A 13,027-nucleotide genomic window follows, 5' to 3' on the forward strand; every position below is an offset into this window, starting at 1 on the left:
AATGCAAAACTTCAATAAAAATGTCTTTCCCATGAGGCGACATGTCTCTGTCTCTAAATAAGAAACAGTGCTGCTATTCAAACTCGTCACCATGCAGACCAACAGTTGCCTCACACAGAGAGCAACCATTAGAAAATGAAAGGGGAAGTGAGAGCGTGAGAAACCTGCGACAGAGAGGAGAGACAAAAGAAGGAGAAACGCAAAAGAGAGAGAGAGCTGTACTTTAGAAGGCTGAAGGACATTCCTCAACAGCCCTTTATCCTTCTCCTGTTCCTCATGTGGAAGCAAGTTTCAGGGATGGACAGTCTGGTCATATTATACATCACACACACACACACACACATCTTAGAAAAGTCAAGTAGCTTTGAAGTGTCTAATTCGGAACATTGGAAATTCCTCAGATACTGACGAAAATGCTGGGTCGGGCATCACGAGTGATACCATGTTTATAAAGTTTAATAGTTTCACATTGATGTCATGTTGGTGCATTTCATTATTTGTGTTCTTTTTCAGTTATGACTATCAAACTAGATGATAAAAGAAGTTCTGGGACATTAGTTCTCTGTGTTGGTTTTTCAAAGGCTTTAAACAGAGTCAGGCAATACAACAATGATATCAACCATCACTTCCACACAGGGATAGACGCATACAGCTGTTAACAACTCGTATGGGATCGGTACTTGGTATCAGCCAATATGCAAAGTCCATGTATTAGAATCAATATCGCGAAGGGAAAAATGGAATCAGAACAACTATGCAAGAGGGAAACTAATGTTAAGTTGCTTTCTTCTCTACCAATTTTCCAATTCCAGAGGAATATAATCACATTTACCAACTCCTGCTCTTTTTAAATGAGCAAACGTCTGGTTCTGTGTTTGCATGTCTGACTCTGGAAGAGTTACATTCATAACTAAACACAATATAATCAAAATATGATTATTATAGGTGAGGAGAAGCCTTAGATTAAAAAAAAAAAAACTAAACTATGTTCATTACTAACTCACAACACATAAGAAAGCTTTTTTAAATGTGCGCTGCTTTGCGGACGCCGTCACCTATCAGCAAAATGAGCAAACACACACACAAGTATTTAATTTAGTATTTCAGCAGTCCTTGTGTGTCATTATCTGAGGACAAAACTAACCACAGGTGTGGATGGACACTCTGAAAGAGACGGGAAATGAGAGAAGAGGGCTGCAGTTTACCACAATCAATGGGGCCTCTGTGTGGGCTCATGGAGCCCAGGGGGGGCAGAGGAACAGAACTCTAGCCCAGTAAAGAGTCACAGTCTGTAGGAAGAGACACAGCGCAGGGTATCCTGGGTGTGGAGGTAGACAGAGGGGACAGATGAGCAGCATTAAGAGAGGAAAGTGAGTGTGTGTGTGTGTGTGTGTGGTTGCTTCCTTCTCAGTTAACGTTAAACAGTACTGTTCAGCTCAACAATCAAGTTGGCTCTCGCTCTTCAGTGTGTGGCAGGTTGTGTTAACACAACAACGAAACGTAAGCCAAGGGTTCAACTAATGCAAGCCAATGGGAGGCGTCCAATGAGAGCGCTGGAAGTAACAGCAGGCGATGAGCACAAACGGGGAGTCTGTCCATTCGGAAAAGACACAAAGTTGACCGTTGTTTATTTTAATTTTATGCAGAATGACGAGAGTTGACTTCAGTTTTCATATAAATTGCACTATTCACATTTTAAGAATATGTGTTGGCTTCGTACATCACTTCCTGTGTTGTCCTTTTCTATCACAAATAAAACAACTGCACACACACACACACACATCATCATCAACTTAGAAAGAATTACTTCACACAAACCGGTGTCATGTCAGACACGTTCCATCATATACACTGTGTGTTTTTTACATATATTCAAAGTGAATACACCAGAAGCTCATACCACACAGATAATTACTGCAAAAAGAACTTTAGAAACCACAAGTGAAACCATTTTTTTGTTTGACTTGGATTTGCATTTTTTTTTAAATCACTTCGCATCGTTTCTTACAGCAGAAAGTCTATTTCTTCGGCGCAACGCCTCCAAATAATCACAAAACAATTTGACAACAAAACAACAAATGAATGCACCGTTTTAAAAACGTAAGAGTAAATGAGGGATGTTTAAGAACTGGCTCTTTTATAGGAGACATGTAACCATGATTTAAGTGACTTTTATTGGATGGTGTTACAATATTTCTTAAAATAATTTCTATAATATGCACTGCAACTGTCCCGTGTAATCATAGACTAACCGTATAATCACATCCTCTACATCTGATCTCCAGAGGATGAATACAGGGATAGAAGTTCCCTTCCTGCCTTCCTTCCTCACAGCCACACAGCTGAGCTTAAACCAACACCCTGGAAGCTGGATTTCTTTCTACCTGACAACAGTCAGGACCTGTAGAGAATCACTGATTTGCTGCAGCTTTCTTCAAGTTAATCCTGACATCTGCCTCCAGCCAGACAAGCTCCTTAGTGTTATTTATGGGTGTGTCAGTGTGTCAGAGGCCCCTGTGCTCGGCCTCAACTTGCTCTCGTTGACATCAAGGCAGCAATGTTCAGTTTTCTAGCGATTCTGAGGCGTCCTACAGCAGTTTAAATAATTCGCAAAGGATCGACTCGGTAGCAGTGGTGATTGGGGGATGGAGCTGCGGCATCGTGGTCCCCACAATCCAGTGCTGGACCAATAAATCATCCCAATAACTCATTAAAACCAAACTTAATGGAAAAGTGAACATGTGAACTTACAGCAGTGTGAAACCATCTTGATAGATGTCTACCTTGACTCTGAAGTTTGGTCCGTGTCCCATCAACTAACATGGAGCAGCCTGAGTTTATGACCTATACTACAGCCAGCCACCAGGAGGCGATCAAGACAATCTGGCATGTTGTATTCACTTAAGTCAATCTATGATTAACATGATAAAAGCCCAGTTTTAGGTTTCTATATTACTGTAACATCAGCTCCAGTTAAAACATGTCTTGGGCCACGATCACAATTTCACTGCAAAGATTAAAATTGGTGGCATTAAGGGATGATACAAAAAGAATGTGAATATATTCTAATCAAATTGTTGTCATTTCTCTGAAAAAAATGACTTTCCGTCATTCTTCCTGTTGCAAAATGTGCAACATACGTTTCAGTTTGTCAGAGGCTCATTCTGAGTCATAACAGCTCCAGCTGGACACCACTTTGTTTGGAGAGGGAAAGAGAAAGAGAGGGAAAAACACGGTAACGTCAAGAGAAGCCAGCAGGAAACATTTCAAATAAGACGCAACCAGAAATCTGTCATCAAAACTTAATGTGGATACTGAAACAAGAAACTGTCTCCACAGATAATTCATCAAACAAATGGAGGATTAAGTGTGAAATGTTTGTCAAGTCTTGGAAAAGTACAAAGTACATTTTACAGGCGGAAAAATCCTCAGGCGTCTCCTCAATTATGATTTATGGGTTCCTGATAAGCAGTGGGACTCTGATCGCCATCCTAAAACAAGCTCCAGATATAAAATAGTTACTTTAATCACTGAGTATATTGAATTATATAAAATACTAATGACAACAACATACTGATGTTTTTAGGGAGAGAGGGTGATTGAGACTGAGTGACTGAGACTAGTGTGTTCCACTTGGCATAGTCCTGGAGAAAGTAACAGGATTACGATAGACAGCTAAATCAACAGCTGACACACACACACACAGTATATGTACACACACACACACACAGCTGACAGTGGGACAAAGCAACAACTGTCTGACCTGAGACGTAGCTCTGGGACCATCATCGCCCTTTACTAAACTATCCGAGCACGTGGATCTGTGTGTCTGTGTTTTTGCAAAGACATTTTCACTGATATGAATGAATGATTCGGGAAATTATCCGTTTTTTTTGTCTGACCTGGACAATCTGGAGCTAAATGTAAAAGAAAAACTCCACACAATGTCCGGCAAATTGGGTCTAGACATTTCAGTTTGTGTCTGAAAATAACAGTTCAAATTAAAACAAATACATTGTAAGTGTAAAACTGATCAAAACAAATGGACAATTGGGTCCTTGAGTCTTTATCTTTATTTCCTCCAGTTATTGTAACGAACGGGTGCAGCTCTGATTCAACTGTTCCTGCCTGTGCAGGTACAGTAGGTGTGTTGAACCAGTGTTGTTGTGGATGCAGACTGGAGGAAGTGGGATCTGCTGACTGTCTATATCTTTTATTCAACAGAGTCACTGGATGCCAACAATGAAGCTGCTGCCTCATTATCTGTCTGCCTGCCAGGACCGCACTCACACAGAAACCATGTGCCATTCAACCTATTCATTTATCCTGAAATGGCAGACTGGCACACACAGACACACACAGACTGGGAGAATCCTCTGGAGTGAGCTGGATAACAGCTGACATCTTTTGATACTGGTTGTTTACTCTGCTGCAGTGTCGTCCTCCCGTCCAGAATGCTGAGTCCACTGAAAAGCTCTCACCGCGAAACAACATCACCAAAAGCAGGTGGACGGACGTCGGGCGGTTCTATGGGACATCTGTCGCTTTCCTTTTGACCGTCTACTGTTTCAGCACATGTGACATGGGGGGGGGGCAAATGAGGAGGCTCCGAGTGGCTGACAGTTGTCAACACAAGTCATGTGTTCTTTACCCCCCGTCGTATGAACTGGTTGAGATCTGAACAAGCACAACACTTTAAATAATTTGTCAGTGCACACACAGAAATCATGTGAGATGATTTGGTCCAACCCACTGAACTTTTACATATTAGATTATTCTCTCAATATATCTGGTCTACTAAATATTTGTCTGAAAAATACAGTACAGTCCGAGAACAGTCATAACCCACGTATCACATGAGACTGAGAGGAGTAACAAATCCTCACAAGTTAAATGTACGATATGTAACTTCAGTCTCTCGATCAAAACAATAACAAAAGACGTAGTTTGATGATGCTGTGAAGCAACGTGGGATCATGGGAGTTCTTGTATTCATCACCGTCGCTGAGTAATCCATTACGAGTGACCAATTTAAACAGTGGAAGGAAAAACAGCCGACTGGCCAACATTGTGTTTTTTGATTCCTCATACATCGTCTTGCCCTGGAAGTTATAGCACAGACGGGCAAAACCACAGGAAAAGAGGAGATGATGCAATAAAAAAGCGACCAAAAGGAAACAAACTTGAACAAAACTGTGGATTTTTCTGGGTTTAAACATAGACATCAAAATGTATGACATAGGTCTCGTCGTTGTTTGACATCTTAATGAGGAATTGTTACATATTATATCTTTAATTGGTTAATAGTTTACCAAACTAAGTCACTCGCCTACCTCACCCTAACTCTTGTGCCCATACCAGGAAATGTTCTGGATTTAAATGCAGCCCTGGAGGGTTTGGGTTCGGTCTTTGATCAACCTCCAATCATCAACCCCTAAAGACACATTAGTACCATGTGATGATTAAATGTCAATGCTCTAAACAACAAGTAAAGGCAGGACAGTGAGGAGATCAGTCTGGCTTCAAATTGCATTTCAACCAGATGAGGCAGCGCTGTGTGGCGTCAGGCAGCTGGATGAAGAGAACACATCTGGCCGGCGGAGGCAAATGCCTAAAGATGCCAAACTCTGTTGAAATATTTGGCGAAGCCATCTCTCCCGCTCAAACATCGAACACAGAGACAAATGGTTGCAAAAGCCCTCAGGTATACTGTACTGTGCCCATTCTGCATTTCAACACAAACTACTGCATTCTATTCAAACAAAACCTATTTTGTCACGAGGCCGTCATCAACACACATTCATGACTAGAGTCTGAACAATCTGGATTATTGAGGCTGATCCTTCAAAAAATTCAGATATCGATATATCTGCCAATATATTTTAAATTATTGGCAGATATATTGTCATGAAAATCTTATGTCACAGAAATATAATTGAGGCTTGATAGTTAACAATTCAACCATTAACTTAACAATAAATACAAAGACGGACTGTGAAAGGCTCATATCTTCTGATTTTATTGGCCACGTGAACTTCTGTGATTAGGTTGAAGCATCGGTTTGTGAAAGTAAACTTAGACAACTAAATAAAATGTATCACTGCTCTACTGGCCCTATCTGCAACACACGGCACACTGGGAAGGGTGTGATAACTCAGTCAGGGCAAGCCCATCTATTATGTCTGTAAAAATGTGCAACCCTCTGAATGTCTGCAGCCAGTCCTGTCTTGTTCATTCTGTTTCTCTCAAACCTCGGTTGAGACAGCTCTGCTTTTTTTGGGTGATTTACATGAGCTGAGTTAGAAAAGAGTTGAAAAGAACTTTAGAGCGAAAACAAAGATGTTCATGGCGTTTGGATGTTTTTTGCAGGGGAGAGTGTTAAAGGAAAATTCAAAGTGCTGGAAACCATCCTTGCTCGTTTTCTAGCATTTCCAGCATCTCTGCAGTGTAGTGAGCAATGCAGGCACTCCTCCAGGGAATGCGCTTATTTCTCAAACGCCTTTTTATCCTGACTTTCTTCCCATAACTCCAAACACTCCCATTTGTGTCTCTCTGTTCCCCCTCCCATTAAAGCATGTGTAGAATATCAATGGCTTGTATGACACACACACACACATAAGTAGAAACACTCTGGGTGGAACTGCTCCTTTTGCATAAACATTTCCACAGTGAGGAGGAGAGCTCAGATGTCTGCGCTCAGAGGGCCGAGGCTGCGTTGTCACAGATACACGGGTCTGTTTGGACAGCGGAGGGTTTTCCCTGAGAGGACCCCAGAGGTGCCCGAGGATATGCCGCACCCCTGAAGCACGACCAATCCCTAATAGTTTGCACATGAGCTGTTACATAACTGATCTCTCCGTTGGAATCAAACCACGATGTGCTCGCTGAGAGAATAAATATGTGTTGGAAAAATCCTCCCAGTCACAAAAATTCTTAAATCCTCTTCCCAAACTTTTAGACAATTCAGGGTGAACTCAGGACGCGAAGAAGAGACGACTAATGTGGCAAAGCCTAACTGCTTTAATGAGTTGTTGTAATCGCACATGAAGGTGCAGCTCACATGTTTTTGGATCAAGCTCATGTCTAGTGTAAAAGTTTAACATAACTACAGACAGTCTACAGAAATGCTTCAAAATTGAAATGTATCCGTTGTTAAGATTTTATTGGGACATTTATCTTATTTGCCACAAATACCGAGATCACTACATGTCACAATTTAATGGAGGACTAGAGAAAAATCAGGGTTTAAATCACGTCACATGTGTGATCAGTCACATATAGCACACTGGAATAATGGTGCATGCTTTTGTACAGTCTCTTCTCAAAGTTTCAGAAGTGGTTTAAGAAGAGCTTTAGAGATAAGTTAAAATCCTGCCATTTTCTCATCTCCACAAATGAAGCCAATCTGTGTGAAGTGGGTGTGACGCAGTGATGGTCGGTTAAAGTGGGTTTCATATATTGTCTGAAATTTAGCCCCCTTGAATCTAATAATAATAATAATGTTGAGGGAGTAGGGGGTATCCGACACTATTTCATGACTTGATGAGCATTTAGTTTGAAAGAATCTGACCCCTGCATCGACATCACACACACTCACTGACTTTGGACAGCGAGAGGACGCTCATGTTGATGACATTTCTGACAGACACGAAACTGTATAAATACAAATATCTCAGAATAAAAAAGAGGAGCCATACACGTCGAAGCCGCTTCTGAAGACGTCGACTAGGAAAGACAACAACATTTGAGTCGGCAGCTTCTTCTCACACCATCTTCGATGTGCTGGAAACAAAAATACAGAAAGCCAAATTTACACGTCTGGTCCTGCCTCCTGCCCAAAAGATCTCCTGCTGCGTTCTTCAAAACGTGAAAGATAAAATTAGTCTCTGTCCCCTTGTCTAATCCAGTTGTTAAATTATCCACCCACAATATAATATCTGACTATTGGTGTGCATGTCTCACTGCTTTCTTTCTGCCTCTGCTCAAGAGAATCTCATCCTCCCCCTTTTTTTTTTTTTTTTTTTTTACATCTAGTTCAAATCAAATTAACTCTCCTGCCTCCTGAGCCAAGCTAACGAACACAGCACCGCCGGCAAAGAATGTAAGGAATGTTGTCATTTGTTGTCACGTCTTCTCTTGCTGGGAGACTCTCCTCCTTTTCTCCCATGCATCATAAAGTTATTTCATCAGGATCCCATCCTGTTCTGGAGCTGTAGTTTGCAGTGCCTGTGGCTGGATTTAGCAACTGGAATAGTGTTCTTGTGCGACATGTAATACACGTAAATTGACACAAACATCTCAAGTTTCTTTGTCGGCCAAGTGCTGATACGGGACCCTGCTGCCAGCGTTAAATTATTCAGCAAGTGGGATGTTTATGTGCGTCCAAAATCCTGACAAGGCACTAAACACAAAGCAGAACAACAGGAGAGAAGAGGACACCAAGACTTGACTAATGCTCTGATGGTAATTAAACAAGCGGTTGTGTGACCACACAGTTTCTCTGGCGTGACTGCGACGAGGGACTACACTTTGAGAACAGAAGTCTTTTCAATTTCCTTGCAAGCAAACTAAAATCTAGCAGAGCCTTTACGGAGTGAGCCAGGGCCAAAGCACAGTAACCTCTAACACTGACGCTGCAGCAGCAGACAAAACTGATGATAGTGGTGGAATAAAAACACGACTGCACTGAGTGGATGACGTGCATTCAAGATTTCCCTGCAGGAAGCGAAGCAAGAGATAGATTCAAACACACATGAAGGATGAAGAGAAACTGGTTTGTGCTTCAGGATCCGAGCAGCAGCAGCGAGTTCGAGTTGTGTCGCTGTTTATTTCACAACGTAACGGCCGATATATATCAGTATCTGAAATCTTTTACTCATTAGTAATGGTGTCGGCATCAGGCCTGAAAAATCCATATTGGTCGGAGTCTATTAAGAGAACAGAACAGAATCAGAACACTGTGTGTGTGTGTGTGTGTGTGAGAGAGAGACTAGAATATTCCCTACGCTCAATGTGTGTGTGTCTGTTTCTGTCACCTGTGGCTGCTGCTGTCAGTTGTTCCACACACACACACACACACACACACACACACACACACACACACACACACACACACACTTCACAACTCACGTGAGTCATAGTGTGTGTGTGTGTGTGTGTGTGTGTGTGTGTGTGTGTGTGTGTGTACGTGTGTGTGTGTTCCTGGACTTTGTGAGGACATTTTTAAGTATAAACAGAGAGAAGACACTTTTGAAAGTGAGGACATTTTGACCGTTCCTCATTTTGTCATTGGTTTTAGGGTCAGAGCTGCAACTAGAATCATGTTTATGGTCAGGTTAGGGTTAAAATTAGGTTTAGGCATTTAGTTTGAGTGTCTAACAACATGTAACAGAGTATAACTCAGTGTGTTCCTCTCATGTTTTACTGTTATATGTGTGTATGACTCACAAACCTGGACTCCCGCAGCTCTCTGCTCCTGTAAACACACGGGGATCAAACACCACACGTTCTCCTCTCGCTGCTTCTCATACCTGTGCGCTGGTTTTCACCTCCTGCGGAAAACGTCGGTTTAATCCAGTCAGACGAGAAATCCAGCTCCTCCAGCCTGAGGAAGATGACGGTGAAGATGAAGATGAAGACGATGATGTGGTGGCGGAGCTGCTTTTTCTGCTCCACACAACTTTCCAGCAGCTTCACTTCCTCAGCTCAGGACCGGCCGCTCACAGTCATCGTCCGCCCCGGGGGAGGAAGCGCTTGATTCCGGCGTGGAAGAAGAAGAGGAAGAGGAGGAGGAGGAGGAAGGTGAAGACAGGTGAGGACGGAGAAAAGGAAGTAAAGAGACACACGGCAGAGCCTCGGTGGGATCAGCTGTCACCTCCTCAGACATCAGCACGGTCTCTCGGCTCCTCTCTCCATGCCTGCACAGAACTAACACCCACTTTTTCCACTGCGAGCCGAGGCTGCCCCCGCTGCCGCCTGACTGCAAATACATCTTTTAATTCAACTCCACATACATCACAGAGAGTCAGAGTCAAATCTTATGAGCTGGACTGATTTGGTAAGAAAGCGTGAAGTTTGTGATGCAGAAAAACATACAAGAAAATGAAATAAATTAAAGTGATGGTGAAATGTGAAATACTGACTGATTGCTAAGAGAAAGCAAAGTATATGATATGATATGATACATACACACAAACATTCAGAATATAAAATGATTTAATAAACGTGGTTAATCTGGAATTCAAGTGCATGCATTCTAAACTGAGATTGTGCTTTTTTTAAAGTTCGCAATGGATTCCAGCTATACACAAAAATAATCATAAAGAAGTACAAACACACATGTGGTCAACCTGAAACCAAATGGCTCACAGAGATTGTGCTCCTTTTTTTTTTTAAGTTTGCAACGTTTCACATGCAAGTAAGTAGTTTTATAGCACTTTTATATTGTGTTATTTCCCAGAAGAGCTGACATTTTATAATAAAAAAAAAAGGTCCTGCATCTTTAAATTTGATTAACCACATTCTTATTTTAGTATCACTAGATACAGCAGATGTACAAGTGTGAGGAAGGAACAAACTCTGCTTTTGTGGCAGAGAAAGAACTAAAATACACTAAAACATTTCCTCAGTTCATTATCTCATTCCTGTGCAGGTCAGTACATGTTGTGTCGCCTCCACCCAGACCAAAACATTTGTAATAACATTATCTAGGACTGGAAACGAAAGCTTTTTTGATATCATTATATATGTAATACAGTGTCAGCGTGTCCAGAGTAGAAGTGTAGTAAATAGCAGTGGCTATTGTGGGTTGGAGGAGTATAATTGTTCCCTGTAATAAAGCAGTTTGACGCTCAGCAGGAAGGTGTAACCAGCTCTCAGATTAGTGGTTTTTCTTCTCTTTGATTTGCAACTATCACGACAACGAGAGCCCCTTTTTAAGGTGGAGAAAATCATAGTGGTTGCACATGAGATTATATGTTTGGTAACCATTTTTGTCAGCCGCCGTCATTGTGAATTGTGTTGCACTGAATCCAGTTTTTTTGCTGTGTCTGCAGTAATGACAGCTTCCTCATATGAGATCTTCTACAAGCAGAACAATAGCAGGAAACAAAGCCAGTAGGATTCTTTCACCCTCGTGTGTTGTCGCGGAAAACAATAAGATACAAGGCAGGTCACACTAAAACACACATTTTTGTAAACAGCCTTAATATACACATAGACTGTATATGCATATAGATACATGCAAGGAGAAGACCTGAAGGGGTTTGACTCACTCGCCAACCAGAAAGTCCCCTAGAAGTAAAATATTTTGCTGTGGTAAAGCTCCCAAAAAAAGCATTTAGTGTTTAAAATTATTAATCAGTAAAATTAATCAGCCTGTTGTGTTTAAACAACATTTTTATAGCTTTTACTACACCTGAAATATAATTGCATATAGCAATATTTGCAATAGTATATGTATTTTCTTTACTAATTTACATGATCGTATTCATTGGCATTCATTTTTTGCTTTTTAATATGTCATTACCATCAACACTGTCCAATTAAAGCCACATAGCTAAAACATGTTGACCTTCATCAGTGACAAAAGAACAATTCATTTTTAGAGCGGCTGTCTGTAACTTCCAACAAATCCTGGTCCCCCAGTGTCAGTCAATGAACGTGGGTAAATAAGTGTAGGAAGTGTCTGGCTCTGTGCGACCATTGGTGGGCTTCATTGACGCCACATTTGGCCAACTAACTGTACACAGACACACACACACACACACATATGCTCGCACCCATTCTACAACTGCGAACCCTCCAGATCAGTGGCCCTGTATGAAACGCCGGCTTTGTCTCCACACACAGTGGCCACTTTCATTAAAGGGCATTTTGTGGGTCTATTGTTGTCTTTCAGTATTTTGCTGCCAGTTGATCGTCACCATAATGCTCCGCGGGCAGAGAACACATTGGCTGTCGTACAATCATCCCATTGTGTTTCCTCTGAGAAACATCAGCCAAAGTGTTGGTGCAGGCAAAAAAATGACAATGATTGTGGGCAGTTATTACCGGACTGGACTGATGTCGGTAAATGACTCAATGATTAATACGAGTTCTCAATCGTCACAGTGGGTTTGACATTTAAATGCAAGATTTTGAGATGTATTATTCTTGTCAGTAGTAATCGTAGCACATTTTCTGTTTAAATATGTGGATACCTTTGATTAAAAATGTTTCCTATCTACACTGTGTCTCTTCCCATGAAGTTATTTGTGTGTGACTCCATGTTTATCTTGAGTAGACCTCAGTACCTCTGGTATTAAATCACAGAGTTGCCACTGAAGTGCGTCTTTCCTCTTTCCCTGTTTGGCAGAGAGAAGCTATTGTTGCATTATCTAGAGTTTATAAAGAGTAAAAACAAGTGGAGAGATCTGTTGAGTGGACTGTCTGCTGTCCAGTCCACTCTTCACATAGTACACTTTGTAGAGGGGCCTCTTGTTTGCAGCTTGGAGGATCCGTCCCTGCAACAGACTGTGAGATCACAGCACTGTACGAACATCATGCTGTTGAAATGTTCAATAACTGACCATTTTCTGAAGTTTTCCAGCCTTTATTCTTATAATTAGACCAATTAGATCAATCAAAAGTATTTGAATTGATCACTTTCCAAACAGAGATACATCAGCATCGATCCAAACCAAGAGTCTGTCACTTGGGCAATTTAGGATGTGGATAAATATTTCCATTCACGATATTGTGCATTGTTCTGAGAGACGTCATCGTCACGCAACACTTTGCTGCCACCTCCAGGACGCTGAGGCTCAGTCATGTGAACTTAGGCCTTTTTACGTCAGCCTGTATTTATCATAGATGATTGTTTGTCCCTTGAGTAGAGTTGTGTCATCTAATTATTTCAATATCCCACTGATAGGAACTCGATGAATTGTAGAACAGATGCAACACATCAGTGGGTTCTGGTTGGGTCTTAGATCCTCTGACAATCATCACATGCCTCTGAACATTAAGGAGAGGGAAATTATAAACT

General features: G+C 41.5%; 1 protein-coding gene across 2 annotated transcripts in view; it reads right to left on the reverse strand.

Moving 5' to 3' along the window:
• dnmbp (dynamin binding protein) overlaps positions 1 to 9,956 on the reverse strand; it is a 37,357-nt gene extending 27,401 nt beyond the window's left edge. The window contains exon 1 of one of the 2 annotated variants that reach the window (XM_020083202.2): positions 9,531 to 9,956. The gene's annotated coding sequence lies outside the window, so the exon portion shown is untranslated. The remainder of the gene's footprint in view (positions 1 to 9,530) is intronic. The other variant, XM_020083201.2, reaches the window with a different exon arrangement.
• Positions 9,957 to 13,027: the final 3,071 nt, after the last annotated feature.

Source organism: Paralichthys olivaceus, chromosome 21, assembly GCF_024713975.1.
Source record: "Paralichthys olivaceus isolate ysfri-2021 chromosome 21, ASM2471397v2, whole genome shotgun sequence".
Classification (NCBI taxonomy): Eukaryota; Metazoa; Chordata; class Actinopteri; order Pleuronectiformes; family Paralichthyidae; genus Paralichthys; species Paralichthys olivaceus.